The sequence below is a fragment of the Nerophis lumbriciformis genome, linkage group LG13, assembly GCF_033978685.3.
Source record: "Nerophis lumbriciformis linkage group LG13, RoL_Nlum_v2.1, whole genome shotgun sequence".
NCBI lineage: Eukaryota > Metazoa > Chordata > Actinopteri > Syngnathiformes > Syngnathidae > Nerophis > Nerophis lumbriciformis.
Window position 1 is genome coordinate 36059152 of NC_084560.2, and position 14183 is coordinate 36073334.

The window sequence follows — 14183 nt, forward strand, 5'->3', positions numbered from 1 at the left end:
ATCTACCTATTTGGAACATGATAACAGGACATCTGCTGATTGGATTTCTCTGGCGTATCGACACATTGGAAGACGCTGACAGCCGTTCGAAGTACCTTAAAGCTGCCACAAATGACTGGGGAATGCGAGCAGAACAGTGAGACCTTTGTGACATTCGGCTATATTGCAATCTTTGGCAACATCTTGGTCCTGGGTTCAATTCCCAGTGGAAACCATGACTATCACAAAGAAAACATAGCATTGCTAAAGATAAGGATTTTGCTAACACTTATCCTATAAAATATATCATTACCACAATGCTAGTGCAGTATTTACTTAGTTGCAATTTTAAACTCACTAATACACAAAAGTACTTTTGAAAAATATTTACACAAACACACAGTTGCAAGTCTTTCTTCACACTGCTAACTAGTGGCCTGGCATGCATATTACACCATTTTTACATGTTTTTTGGAAACTATGCACAAACGAAAACATGGTTGCCCTTTCTGTCACACGTGGGTTCCATAGTGTAGTAGTTATCACGTCTGCTTAACACGCAGAAGGTCCTGGGTTCGATTCCCAGTGGAACCATGTCTATCACAAGCAAAACAAGTGCAGTACTGCTAACATTTAACCTTTTGCTAAATCTTGTCGCGCAAAATATATACAATTTCCACAGAGCGTATTGACAGTAGTTTTTTTGGGATAATTTATACATTTATATTTAAAAAAAAATCTTTATTTTTTACACAAGCCCCGGTTTCCCTCTGAGCTTAGGGACCCGATACAACATCCTCCCTTTCCGCTCAACTATGACACCACTGTGCATGTCTGTAGCTCTTATTTACATCGCCAACTAGTGGCCTGGCATGCACATTACACCACTTTCAGTTGTTTTATAAACCTCTGTGTAAAAGAAAGCACAGAAAACCTTCCTGACACACATGGGCTCCATAGTGTAGTAGTTATCACTTCTGCTTTACAGGCAAAAAGTCCTGGGTTTGATTCCCAGTGGAACCATGTTCTTTACTCTTACACAACCAAAACAGTTGTATGTTTACTTAAAATTGTTGTATCAACAGCGACAAAGATGCTTGACAAGCCTTAAAAGAAAAACAGTTGTCATGCATTCTTGTCAATCCTTTACATCGCCAACTAGTGGCCTGGCATGCATATTACACCACTTTCAGTCATTTTGAGAATCTGACACAAACACGAACACAGTCAAGCTTCCCGATGCACATGGGTTCCATAGTGTAGTAGTTATCACGTCTGCTTTACACGCAGAAGGTCCTGGGTTCAATTCCCAGTGGAACCATGTCTATCACAAAGTTAGAAACAGAGGTGTCAACAGTTTTTTAACACCATGGGTTACTTATCACCCAAAAGTTGCACTCATAACGATACAATCATAATCATGTTTAATTATGAATATGATGACGTGAATAAAATAATCTCTACTTTACACTTTGTAGTAAATGACAACCCAACAGATTTATAATCATGTTTTAGTGAATATTTACAAGTTATATGATTTTATGGAATCATATTTTGGCCCTCTTATATATATAGTCATGGTTTCACTGGGAATCGAACCGAGGACCTTCTGCCTGTAGAGCAGACGTGATAACTACTACACTATGGAACCCATGTGTGTCAGGAAGGGTTTACCGTGTTTGCGTTTGTGCAGAGTGAATTAATTGTGTATGTAGATGTCTCAAAATAACCAAAAGTGGTGTAATATGCATGCCAGGCCACTAGTTGGCGATGTACAGAAAGAAGCTACAAGCATGCATGCCAACTGCTTTTTCTCTTAACTCTTGTCAAGTGTCTTTGTCACTGTTGATACAACAATTTTAAGTAAACATTCTACTGTTTTGGTTGTGTAAGAGTAAAGTACATGGTTCCACTGAGAATCGAACCCAGAACCTTCTGCATGTAAAGCAGACATGATAACCACTATGCTATGGAACCTTTAGATATGTCATCTATAATGTGACAACATGTCAACATACCTGCATATAGTTAGAACCAGGCTCAAACTAGGAATGTTTCACTACTTTAAGTTCCCAGCACAACTAAAAATGGTGTAATGTGCATGCCAGGCCACTAGTTGGCAGTATGAAGGAATATTTGCAAATGCTTGTTCACCGAAATATAAATATAACATACACATATTTTTCAAAAACACTATTGTGTTTTTGTGAGTTTAAAGTTGGAACTAAATAAATACTGCACTATTGGTGTGATAATGGTATAATTTGCACGACAAGTGTTAGCAAAACTGCAGTTGCTTTGGCTGTAATAGTTATGGTTCCACTGGGAATCGAACCCAGGGCCTTTTGCGTGTCAGGCAGACGTGATAACTACTACACTATGGAACCTATGTGTGTCAAACACTACAACTGTGTTTTCGTTTGCGCAGTGTTTCTAAAAAACAACTGAAAATAGTGTAATGTGCATGCCAGGCCACTAGTTGGCAGTGTGAAGAAAGACTGCTTGTACACCTAAATATTTTTCAAAAGCACATTTGTGTATTCGTGAGTTTAAAATTAAACCTAAATAAATACTGCACTAGCATTGTTTTAATGATATATTTTGTCCATCAACATTTTTATAACTTACATATTTAAATAACAGAACCCCCCTCTCCCCCCCAACTATTACGTTGTGCATGCCTGCAGCCTTTCTACGCCAACTAGTGGCCTGGCATGCACATTACACCACTTTCAGATGTTTTACGAAACTCTGTGAAAAAAAAACACACAGTAGAGCTTCCTGACGCACATGGGTTCCATAGTGTAGTAGTTATCACGTCTGCTTAACACGCAGAAGGTCCTGGGTTTGATTCCCAGTGGAACCATGTACTTTTCTTCACTTTAATCTTACACAACGAAAACAGTAAAATGTTTACTTAAAATTGTTGTATCAACAGTGACAAAGACACTTGACAAACTTTAAGAGAAAAAGCAGTTGGCATGCATGCTTGTCATTCCTTTACATCGCCAACTAGTGGCCTGGCATGTATATTACACCCCTTTTGGTTATTTTGGTACTCCTATGTACACAAATAATCCAATCTGCACAAATGAAAACACGGTAAACCTTTCTTTCACACATGTGTTCCATAGTGTAGTAGTTATCACGTCTGCTTAACACGCAGAAGGTCCTGGGTTCGATTCCCAGTGGAACCATCTCTATCACAAAGTTAGAAACGGAGGTGTTACTAGTTTTTAAACGAAGGGGGTTGCTTGTCCCCCAAAAGTTGCACTAATAATGATAAAATAATAATTGTGTTTTATTATGATTCGTAACACTCTACATGAATCAGATCATTTCTACTTTACACTCTGCAGTAAATGAAAACTTGATAGATTTATAATTATTTTTAAGTGAATAATGACAGGTTATATGATTATTTAAAATCATATTTTGGCCACTTTATATTGAATTTGTTGGCACTTTTTTGTTAAAAAAACAAAACAAAAAAAACTTTCTTTAAAAAAATATTTACGGAGGTTAATTTAGATATGTTGTAGATATGTTAATCCCATCTGTAAAAAAAAAAAAAATAATAATGAAGGTTTTTACATATGTTTTAAAAAATTGCTAAGAATTAGAACCAAGTTCCAACTAGGAATGTTAAAGTTAAAGTGCCACTAGTTGGTGATGTGAAGAAAAACTAAACTTTCCGTCCAGGTCTTACAGAATAGTTTGTCGATGTTTGTGTGACTTAAAGATTTGTGTCATGTACACTTTGGGTTGTGTCTCCCCTAGAGGGGGGGGGGGGATTACCCACATATGCGGTCCTCTCCAAGGTTTCTCATAGTCATTCACATCGACGTCCCACTGGGGTGAGTTTTTCCTTGCCCTTATGTGGGCTTTGTACCGAGGATGTCGTTGTGGCTTGTGCAGCCCTTTGAGACACTTGTGATTTAGGGCTATATAAATAAACATTGATTGATTGATTGATTGATAATTTACATGCCAGACCACTAGTCGGCGATGTGAAGGAATGACAGCCATGCATGCCAAGTGCTTTTTCTCTTAAGGCTTGCCAAGCGTCTTTGTTGATACAAAAATTTGAAGTAAAAATTGTACTATTTTGGTTGTGTAAGAGTAAAGTAGTGAAAAGTACATGGTTTTACTGGGAATCGAACTCTGGACCTTCTGCGTGTAAAGCAGACATGATAACTACTACACTATGGAACCTATAAATGTTTTGTATATAATGTGACAAATGTCAACATACCTGAATATAGTTAGAACCAAGTTCAAATTAGGAATGTTTAACTTCTTTGAGGTCCCAAAACAACTGAAAATGGTGTAATGTGTATGCCAGGCCACTAGTTGGCGATGTGAAGGAAGATTTGCAAATGCTTGTTCACCGAAATATAAACATAACATACACCTATTTTTCAAAAACACTTTTGTGTTTTGTGAGTTCAAAGTAAGTAAATACTGCACTAGCGGTGTGATAATGGTATAATTTGTGCAACAAGTGTTTGGTTGGGGTAGACATGGTTCCACTGGGAATCGAACCCAGGACCTTCTGCGTGTTAAGCAGACGTGATAACTACTACACTATGGAACCCACTTGTGGCAAAACTACAACTGTGTTTTCGTTAGTGCAGTATTTCTAAAAAAACAACTGAAAATAGTGTAATGTGCATGCCAGGCCACTAGTTGGCAGTGTGAAGAAAGACTTGCAAATTCTTGTTCTCCTAAATATGTTTTCAAAAGCACTTTTGTGTATTCATGAGTTTAAAATTGGAACCAAGTAAATACTGCACGAGCATTGTTTTAATGACATATTTTGTCTATCAATATATTTCTTTAAATTTATGTATTTAAATTACAGAAAAAAAAACCCCGAAAAATCTCAACTATGACACCGTTGTGCATCCCTGTAGCCTTTCTTTACATCGCCAACTAGTGGCCTGGCATGCACATTACACCACTTTCAGTTGTTTTACGAAACAGAAAAAGCAGTTGGCATGCATGCTTGTCATTCCTTTACAACGCCAACTAGTGGCCTGGCATGTATATTACACCCATTTTGGTTATTTTGGTACTCCTATGTACACAAATAATCCAATCTGCACAAATGAAAACACTGTAAACCTTTCTTTCACACATGGGTTCCATAGTGTAGTAGTTATCACGTCTGCTTAACACGCAGAAGGTCCTGGGTTCGATTCCCAGTGGAACCATGTCTATCACAAAGTTAGAAACAGAGGTGTTACTAGTTTTTAAACGAAGGGGGTTGCTTATCCCCCAAAAGTTGCACTAATAATGATAAAATAATAATTGTGTTTTATTATGATTCGTAATACTCTACATGAATCAGATCATTTCTACTTTACACTCTGCAGTAAATGAAAACTTGATAGATTTCTAATTATATTTAAGTGAATAATGACAGGTTATATGATTATTTAAAATCATATTTTGGCCACTTTATATTGAATTTGTTGGCACTTTTTTGTTAAAAAAACAAAACAAAAAAAACTTTCTTTAAAAAAATATTTAGGGAGGTTAATTTAGATATGTTGTAGATATGTTAATCCCATCTGTAAAACAATAAATAACAATAATTAGGGTTTTTACATATGTTTTAAAAATTGCTAAGAATTAGAACCAAGTTCAAACTAGGAATGTTAAAGTTAAAGTGCCACTAGTTGGTGATGTGAAGAAAAACTAAACTTTCCGTCCAGGTCTTACAGAATAGTTTGTCGGTGTTTGTGTGACTTAAAGATTTGTGTCATGTACACTTTGGGTTGTGTTTGTGAAAAATACTGTTTTACATTGTAAATATTTCACTGTGTTTTTATTCATGTACCGATACCAAAAGTGACAAAAAACACTGTCATATGAATGTCAGGCCACCAGCTTGCCACTTCATATACAGTCTATATATATATAGTCATGGTTCCACTGGGAATCGAACCCAGGACCTTCTGCGTGTTAAGCAGACGTGATAACTACTACACTATGGAACCCATGTGTGTCATGAAAGTCTACCGTGTTTGCGTTTGTGCAGAGTGGATAAATTGTGTATGTAGAAATCTCAAAATAACCAAAAATGGTGTAATATGCATGCCAGGCCACTAGTTGGCGATGTGAAGGAATGACAGCCATGCATGCCAACTGCTTTTTCTCTTAAGGCTTGCCAAGCATCTTTGTTGATACAATAATTTTAAGTAAAAATTCTACTGTTTTGGTTGTGTAAGAGTAAAGTAGTGAAAAGTACATGGTTCCACTGGGAATCGAACCCTGGACCTTCTGCGTGTAAAGCAGACATGATAACTACTACACTATGGAACCTATAGACTTGCTGTATATAATGTAACAACATGTCAACATACCTGAATATAGTTAGAACCAAGTTCAAACTAGGAATGTTTAACTTCTTTGAGTTCCCAAAACAACTGAAAATGGTAAAATGTGCATGCCAGGCCACTAGTTGGCGATGTGAAGGAAGATTTGCAAATGCTTGTTCACCGAAATATAAACATAACACACACCTATTTATTATGTAGAAGTCTCAAAATAACCAAAAATGGTGTAATATGCATGCCAGGCCACTAGTTGGCGATGTGAAGGAATGACAGCCATGCATGCCAACTGCTTTTTCTCTTAAGGCTTGCCAAGCGTCTTTGTTGATACAAATATTTGAAGTAAAAATTGTACTATTTTGGTTGTGTAAGAGTAAAGTAGTGAAAAGTACATGGTTTTACTGGGAATCGAACCCTGGACCTTCTGCGTGTAAAGCAGACATGATAACTACTACACAATGGAACCTATAAATGTTTTGTATTTAATGTGACAAATGTCAACAAACCTTCATATATTTAGAACCAAGTTCAAATTAGGAATGTTTGAGTTCTTTGCGTTCCCAAAACAACTGAAAATGGTAAAATGTGCATGCCAGGCCACTAGTTGGCGATGTGAAGGAAGATTTGCAAATGCTTGTTCACCGAAATATAAACATAACATACACCTATTTTTCAAAAACACTTTGTGTTTTGTGAGTTCAAAGTAAGTAAATACTGCACTAGTGGTGTGATAATGGTATAATTTGTGCAACAAGTGTTTGGTTGGGGTAGACATGGTTCCACTGGGAATCGAACCCAGGACCTTCTGCGTGTTAAGCAGACGTGATAACTACTACACTATGGAACCCACTTGTGGCACAAACTACAACTGTGTTGTCGTTTGCGCAGTGTTTCTAAAAAAAACTACTGAAAATAGTGTAATGTGCATGCCAGGCCACTAGTTGGCAGTGTGAAGAAAGACGTGCAAATGCTTGTTCACCTAAATATTTTTCAAAAGCACTTTTGTGTATTCGTGAGTTTAAAATTGGACCTAAGTAAATACTGCACTATCATTGTTTTAATGACATATTTTGTCCATCAATTTTTTTTTATAACTTACATATTTAAATTAAAGGAAAATAAAATCCAAAAAAATCTCAACTTTGACGCCTCTGTGCATCCCTGTAGCCTTTCTTTACATCGCCAACTAGTGGCCTGGCATGCACATTACACCACTTTCAGTTGTTTTACAAAACTCTGTGTAAAAGAAAACACAGTAAACCTTCCTGATGCTCATGGGCTTCATAGTGTAGTAGTTATCACATCTGCTTTAATGCAGAAGGTCCTGGGTTCGATTCCCAGTGGAACACATATCTCACAAAATATACCATTGCCATGTATTACACCGTTTTCAGTTGTTTTGGGAACTCAAAGTAGTCAAACATTCTTCGTAAGAACTTGTTTGTAATTTTATGCCAATTTTTAAGACATATGTAAAAACCTTAATTAGGTGTTTGCATTTTTAAAGATATGATGAACATATCTAGAACATATTTAGATGAATTCCCCTAAATATTAGATTTTTTCATTTTTTCGTTTTTTACAAAAAGGTGCCAATAAATTCCATATAAAGTGGCCGGTATATGATTTTAAATAATCATATAACCTATCATTATTAATTTAAATATGATTATAAATCTGTCAAGTTTTCATTTACTACAGAGTGTAAAGTAGAGATTATCTGATTCATGTAGATAAATACAAATCATAACAAAACATAATAATACATTATGGCTATAATATTATTAGTGCATTGAACATTGATTTATTTATATGCACATATGTTTACATCTTGTCTTATTATATATGACACATCCATATGTTCCATAGTGTAGTAGTTATTAGGGCTGCAACTAACGATTAATTTGATAATCGATTAATCTGTCGATTATTACTTCGATTAATCGATTAATAATCGGATAAAAGAGACAAACTACATTTCTATCCTTTCCAGTATTTTATTGAAAAAAGCCCCAGCATACTGCCACCATACTTATTTTGATTACTGTTTCTCAGCTGTTTGTACATATTGCAGTTTATAAATAAAGGTTTATAAAGAAAAACAAAACAAAACATTTTTTAAAAGAAAATAAATAAATAATAATAATTGCCTCTGCGCATGCACATAGCATAGATCCAATGAATCAATGACTAAATTAATCGGCAACTATTTTTATAATCGATTTTAATCAATTTAATCGATTAGTTGTTGCAGCCCTAGTAATTATACTTTAAGGCACAGTTTGTCTTATAACTTACATCTCTGTGTACACAGTGTACACCATTTTTAGTCGTTTTTGGGAACTCTGCGTGACAAAACACAAAAGTAAGCCTTACTGACTCACATGGGTTCCATAGTGTAGTAGTTATCACATCTGCTTTACACGCAGAAGGTCCTGGGTTCGATTCCCAGTGAAGCCATGTCTATCACAAGCAAACAACGACGTTGCTAGAGATCAACATTTTGCTAACACTTATTTTACAAAATATACCATCACTAGTGCAGTATTTACTTAGTTCCAATTTTAATCTCACTAATAAATTAAAAATATTTTGGTGAACAAGCAGTTGCAAGTCTTTCTTCACACTGCCAACTAGTGGCAAAAACACAGCTGGCTTTTCTGAAACACATGGGTTCCATAGTGTAGTAGTTATCACGTCTGCTTAACACGCAGATGGTCCTGGGTTCGATTCCCAGTGGAACCATGTCTATCACAAGCAAAACAAGTGCAGTGTTGCTAACATTTAACCTTTTGCTAATTCTTGTCGCGCAAAATATACAATTTCCACAGAGCGTAATTACAGTAGTTTTTTCTGATAATTTATTAATTTTTATTTCAGAAATTTATTTTTTAATTTTTTACACAAGCCCCAATTTCCCTCTGAGCTTGGGGACCGGATACAACATCCTCACTTTCCGTTCAACTATGACACCACTGTGCATGTCTGTAGCTCTTATTTGCCTTGCCAACTAGTGGCCTGGCATGCACATTACACCACTTTTAGTTTTTTTTTTACAAAACTCTGTGTAAAAGAAAGCACAGAAAACCTTCCTGCCACACATGGGCTCCATTGTGTAGTAATTATCACGTCTGCTTTACAGGCAAAAGATCCTGGGTTTGATTCCCAGTGGAACCATGTTCTTTACTCTTACACAACCAAAACAGTTGTATGTTTACTTAAAATTGTTGTATCAACAGCGACAAAGATGCTTGACAAGCCTTAAAAGAAAAACAGTTGTCATGCATGCTTGTCAATCCTTTACATCGCCAACTAGTGGCCTGGCATGTATATTACACCACTTTCAGTCATTTTGAGACTCTGACACAAACACTAACATAGTAAACCTTCCTGACACACCTGGGTTCCATAGTGTAGTAGTTATCGCGTCTGCTTTACACGCAGAAGGTCCTGGGTTCGATTCCCAGTGGAACCATGTCTATTACAAAGTTAGAAACAGAGGTGTCACTAGTTTTTTCACACCGGGGGTTACTTATCACCCAAAAGTTGCACTCATAACGATACAATCATAATCATGTTTTATTATGATAATGATGACGTGAATAAAATAATCTCTAATTTACACTTTGTAGTAAATGAAAACCCAACAGATTTATAATCATGTTTTAGTGAATATTTACAGGTTGTATGATTTTATGGAATCATATTTTGGCCATTTTATATATATAGTCATGGTTTCACTGGGAATCGAACCCAGGACCTTCTGCCTATAAAGCAGACGTGATAACTACTACACTATGGAACCCACGTGTGTCAGGAAGGGTTAACCGTGTTTGCGTTTGTGCAGAGTGAATTGATTGTGTATGTAGAAGTCTCAAAATAACCAAAAGTGGTGTAATATGCATGCCAAGCCACTAGTTGGCGATGTAAAGAAAGAAGCTACAAGCATGCATGCCAACTGCTTTTTCTCTTAACTCTTGTCAAGTGTCTTTGTCACTGGTGATACAACAATTTTAAGTAAACATTCTACTGTTTTGTCTTGCCACGCATGGGTTCCATAGTGTAGTAGTTATCACGTCTGCTTAACACGCAGAAGGTCCTGGGTACGATTCCCAGTGGAACCATGTCTATCACAAAGTTAGAAACAGAGGTGTTACTAGTTTTTAAACAAAGGGGGTTGCTTGTCCCCCAAAAGTTGCACTAATAATGATAAAATAATAATTGTGTTTTATTATGATTCGTATTACTCTACATGAATCAGATCATTTCTACTTTACACTCTGTAGGAAATGAAAACTTGATAGATTTCTAATTATATTTAAGTGAATAATGACATGTTATATGATTATTTAAAATCATATTTTGGCCACTTTATATTGAATTTGTTGGCACTTTTTTGTTAAAAAAAAACAAAAAAATGTTCTTTAAAAAAATATTTAGGGAGGTTAATTTAGATATGTTGTAGATATGTTAATCCCATCTGTAAAAAAATAAATAATAATAATGAAGGTTTTTAAATGTTTTAAAAAATTGCTAAGAATTAAAACCACGTTCCAACTAGGAATGTTAAAGTAAAAGTGCCAATGATTGTCACACACACACTAGGTGTGGCGAAATTATTCTCTGCATTTGACCCATCACCCTTGTTTAACTACTTTGAGTTCCCAAAACAACTGAAAATGGTGTAATATACATGCCAGGCCACTAGTTGGTGATGTGAAGAAAAACTAAACTTTCCGTCCAGGTTTTACAGAATAGTTTGTTGGTGTTTGTGTGACTTAAAGATTTGTGTCATGTACACTTTGGGTTGTGTTTGTGAAAAATACTGTTTTACATTGTAAATATTTCACTGTGTTTCTATTCATGTACCGATACCAAAAGTGACAAAAAACACTGTCATATGCATGTCAGGCCACCAGCTTGCCACTTCATATACAGTATATATATATAGTCATGGTTCCACTGGGAATCGAACCCAGGACCTTCTGCGTGTTAAGCAGACGTGATAACTACTACAATATGGAACCCATGTGTGTCATGAAAGTCTACCGTGTTTGCGTTTGTGCAGAGTGGATAAATTGTGTATGTAGAAGTCTCAAAATAACCAAAAATGGTGTAATATACATGCCAGGCCACTAGTTGGCGATGTGAAGGAATGACAGCCATGCATGCCAACTGCTTTTTCTCTTAAGGCTTGCCAAGCGTCTTTGTTGATACAATAATTTTAAGTAAAAATTCTACTGTTTTGGTTGTGTAAGAGTAAAGTAGTGAAAAGTACATGGTTCCACTGGGAATCGAACCCTGGACCTTCTGCGTGTAAAGCAGACATGATAACTACTACACTATGGAACCTATAGACTTGCAGTATATAATGTAACAACATGTCAACATACCTGAATATAGTTAGAACCAAGTTCAAACTAGGAATGTTTAACTTCTATGAGGTCCCAAAACAACTGAAAATGGTAAAATGTGCATGCCAGGCCACTAGTTGGCGATGTGAAGGAAGATTTGCAAATAATTATTCACCGAAATATAAACATAACATACACCTATTTTTCAAAAACACTTTTGTGTTTTGTGAGTTTAAAGTAAGTAAATACTGCACTAGCTGTGTGATAATGGTATAATTTGTGAAACAAGTGTTTGATTGGGGTAGATATGGTTCCACTGGGAATCGAACCCAGGACCTTCTGCGTGTTAAGCAGACGTGATAACTACTACACAATGGAACCCACTTGCGGCAAAAACTACAACCGTGCTTTCGTTTGCGCAGTGTTTCTAAAAAAAACAACTGAAAATAGTGTAATGTGCATGCCAGGCCACTAGTTGGCAGTGTGAAGAAAGACTTGCAAATTCTTGTTCTCCTAAATATTTTTTCAAAAGCACTTTTGTGTATTCATGAGTTTAAAATTGGACCCAAGTAAATACTGCACTAGCATTGTTTTAATGACATATTTTGTCTATCAATATATTTCTTTAAATTTACGTATTTAAATTACAGAAAAAAACCCCGGAAAAATCTCAACTATGACACCGTTGTGCATCCCTGTAGCCTTTCTTTACATCGCCACCTAGTGGCCTGGCATGCACATTACACCACTTTCAGTTGTTTTACGAAACTCTGTGGAAAAAAAACACAGTAGAGCTTCCTGCCACGCATGGGTTCCATAGTGTAGTAGTTATCACGTCTGCTTAACACGCAGAAGGTCCTGGGTTCGATTCCCAGTGGAACCATGTACTTTTCTTCACTTTACACTTACACAACCAAAACAGTAGAATGTTTACTTAAAATTGTTGTATCAACAGTGACAAAGACACTTGACAAGCCTTAAGAGAAAAAGCAGTTGGCATGCATGCTTGTCATTCCTTTACATCGCCAACTAGTGGCCTGGCATGTATATTACACCACTTTTGGTTATTTTGGTACTCCTATGTACACAAATAATCCACTCTGCACACATGAAAACACGGTAAACCTTTCTTGCACACATGGGTTCCATAGTATAGTAGTTATCACGTCTGCTTAACACGCAGAAGGTCCTGGGTTCGATTCCCAGTGGAACCATGTCTATCACAAAGTTAGAAACAGAGGTGTTACTAGTTTTTAAACAAAGGGGGTTGCTTGTCCCCCAAAAGTTGCACTAATAATGATAAAATAATAATTGTGTTTTATTATGATTCGTAATACTCTACATGAATCAGATAATTTCTACTTTACACTCTGTAGGAAATGAAAACTTGATAGATTTCTAATTATATTTAAGTGAATAATGACAGGTTATATGATTATTTAAAATCATATTTTGGCCACTTTATATTGAATTTGTTGGCACTCTTTTGTTAAAAAAAAAAAATTTCTTTAAAAAAATATTTAGGGAGGTTAATTTAGATATGTTGTAGATATGTTAATCCCATCTGTAAAAAATAAATCATAATAATGAAGGTTTTTACATATGTTTTAAAAAAATGGCTAAGAATTAGAACCAAGTTCCAACTAGGAATGTTAAAGTTAAAGTGCCAATGATTGTCACACACACACTAGGTGTGGCGAAATTATTCTCTGCATTTGACCCATCACCCTTGTTTAACTACTTTGAGTTCCCAAAACAACTGAAAATGGTGTAATATACATGCTAGGCCACTAGTTGGTGATGTGAAGAAAAACTAAACTTTCCATCCAGGTCTTACAGAATATTTTGTCGGTGTTTGTGTAACTTAAAGATTTGTGTCATGTACACTTTGGGTTGTGTTTGTGAAAAATACTGTTTTACATTGTAAATATTTCACTGTGTTTTTATTCATGTACCGATACCAAAAGTGACAAAAAACACTGTCATATGCATGTCAGTCCACCAGCTTGCCACTTTATATACAGTATATATATATATAGTCATGGTTCCACTGGGAATCGAACCCAGGACCTTCTGCGTGTTAAGCAGACGTGATAACTACTACACTATGGAACCCATGTGTGTCATGAAAGTCTACCGTGTTTGCGTTTGTGCAGAGTGGATAAATTGTGTATGTAGAAGTCTCAAAATAACCAAAAATGGTGTAATATACATGCCAGGCCACTAGTTGACAATGTGAAGGAATGACAGCCATGCATGCCAACTGCTTTTTCTCTTAAGGCTTGCCAAGCGTCTTTGTTGATACAAATATTTGAAGTAAAAATTCTACTGTTTTGGTTGTGTAAGAGTAAAGTAGTGAATAGTACATGGTTCCACTGGGAATCGAACCCTGGACCTTCTGCGTGTAAAGCAGACATGATAACTACTACACTATGGAACCGATAGACTTGCTGTATATAATGTAAAAACATGTCAACATACCTGAATATAGTTAGAACCAAGTTCAAAC

At 36.0% G+C, this 14183-nt stretch overlaps 1 protein-coding gene and 23 non-coding genes across 26 annotated transcripts in view; 11 read left to right on the top strand and 13 right to left on the bottom strand.

Moving 5' to 3' along the window:
- The window catches only part of LOC133613398 (contactin-associated protein-like 5), a 314549-nt gene that overhangs the window by 140492 nt on the left and 159874 nt on the right, over window positions 1-14183 (bottom strand). The gene's annotated exons all lie outside the window — the stretch shown is intronic.
- On the top strand, window positions 501-573 carry trnav-aac (transfer RNA valine (anticodon AAC)). The gene has a single exon. It is a non-coding gene; the product is annotated as a tRNA-Val (tRNA).
- Window positions 1228-1300, top strand: trnav-uac (transfer RNA valine (anticodon UAC)). Its single transcript has one exon. It is a non-coding gene; the product is annotated as a tRNA-Val (tRNA).
- trnav-uac (transfer RNA valine (anticodon UAC)) lies at window positions 1884-1956 on the bottom strand. Its single transcript has one exon. It is a non-coding gene; the product is annotated as a tRNA-Val (tRNA).
- On the bottom strand, window positions 2294-2366 carry trnav-gac (transfer RNA valine (anticodon GAC)). Its single transcript has one exon. It is a non-coding gene; the product is annotated as a tRNA-Val (tRNA).
- trnav-aac (transfer RNA valine (anticodon AAC)) lies at window positions 2773-2845 on the top strand. Its single transcript has one exon. It is a non-coding gene; the product is annotated as a tRNA-Val (tRNA).
- On the top strand, window positions 3104-3176 carry trnav-aac (transfer RNA valine (anticodon AAC)). Its single transcript has one exon. It is a non-coding gene; the product is annotated as a tRNA-Val (tRNA).
- trnav-aac (transfer RNA valine (anticodon AAC)) lies at window positions 4504-4576 on the bottom strand. Its single transcript has one exon. It is a non-coding gene; the product is annotated as a tRNA-Val (tRNA).
- trnav-aac (transfer RNA valine (anticodon AAC)) lies at window positions 5123-5195 on the top strand. The gene has a single exon. It is a non-coding gene; the product is annotated as a tRNA-Val (tRNA).
- Window positions 5912-5984, bottom strand: trnav-uac (transfer RNA valine (anticodon UAC)). The gene has a single exon. It is a non-coding gene; the product is annotated as a tRNA-Val (tRNA).
- trnav-uac (transfer RNA valine (anticodon UAC)) lies at window positions 6237-6309 on the bottom strand. Its single transcript has one exon. It is a non-coding gene; the product is annotated as a tRNA-Val (tRNA).
- trnav-aac (transfer RNA valine (anticodon AAC)) lies at window positions 7095-7167 on the bottom strand. Its single transcript has one exon. It is a non-coding gene; the product is annotated as a tRNA-Val (tRNA).
- trnav-uac (transfer RNA valine (anticodon UAC)) lies at window positions 8708-8780 on the top strand. Its single transcript has one exon. It is a non-coding gene; the product is annotated as a tRNA-Val (tRNA).
- Window positions 8993-9065, top strand: trnav-aac (transfer RNA valine (anticodon AAC)). Its single transcript has one exon. It is a non-coding gene; the product is annotated as a tRNA-Val (tRNA).
- On the top strand, window positions 9723-9795 carry trnav-uac (transfer RNA valine (anticodon UAC)). The gene has a single exon. It is a non-coding gene; the product is annotated as a tRNA-Val (tRNA).
- trnai-uau (transfer RNA isoleucine (anticodon UAU)) lies at window positions 10053-10125 on the bottom strand. Its single transcript has one exon. It is a non-coding gene; the product is annotated as a tRNA-Ile (tRNA).
- trnav-aac (transfer RNA valine (anticodon AAC)) lies at window positions 10372-10444 on the top strand. The gene has a single exon. It is a non-coding gene; the product is annotated as a tRNA-Val (tRNA).
- On the bottom strand, window positions 11275-11347 carry trnav-aac (transfer RNA valine (anticodon AAC)). The gene has a single exon. It is a non-coding gene; the product is annotated as a tRNA-Val (tRNA).
- On the bottom strand, window positions 11600-11672 carry trnav-uac (transfer RNA valine (anticodon UAC)). The gene has a single exon. It is a non-coding gene; the product is annotated as a tRNA-Val (tRNA).
- On the bottom strand, window positions 11983-12055 carry trnav-aac (transfer RNA valine (anticodon AAC)). Its single transcript has one exon. It is a non-coding gene; the product is annotated as a tRNA-Val (tRNA).
- On the top strand, window positions 12485-12557 carry trnav-aac (transfer RNA valine (anticodon AAC)). Its single transcript has one exon. It is a non-coding gene; the product is annotated as a tRNA-Val (tRNA).
- Window positions 12816-12888, top strand: trnav-aac (transfer RNA valine (anticodon AAC)). Its single transcript has one exon. It is a non-coding gene; the product is annotated as a tRNA-Val (tRNA).
- On the bottom strand, window positions 13717-13789 carry trnav-aac (transfer RNA valine (anticodon AAC)). The gene has a single exon. It is a non-coding gene; the product is annotated as a tRNA-Val (tRNA).
- On the bottom strand, window positions 14042-14114 carry trnav-uac (transfer RNA valine (anticodon UAC)). The gene has a single exon. It is a non-coding gene; the product is annotated as a tRNA-Val (tRNA).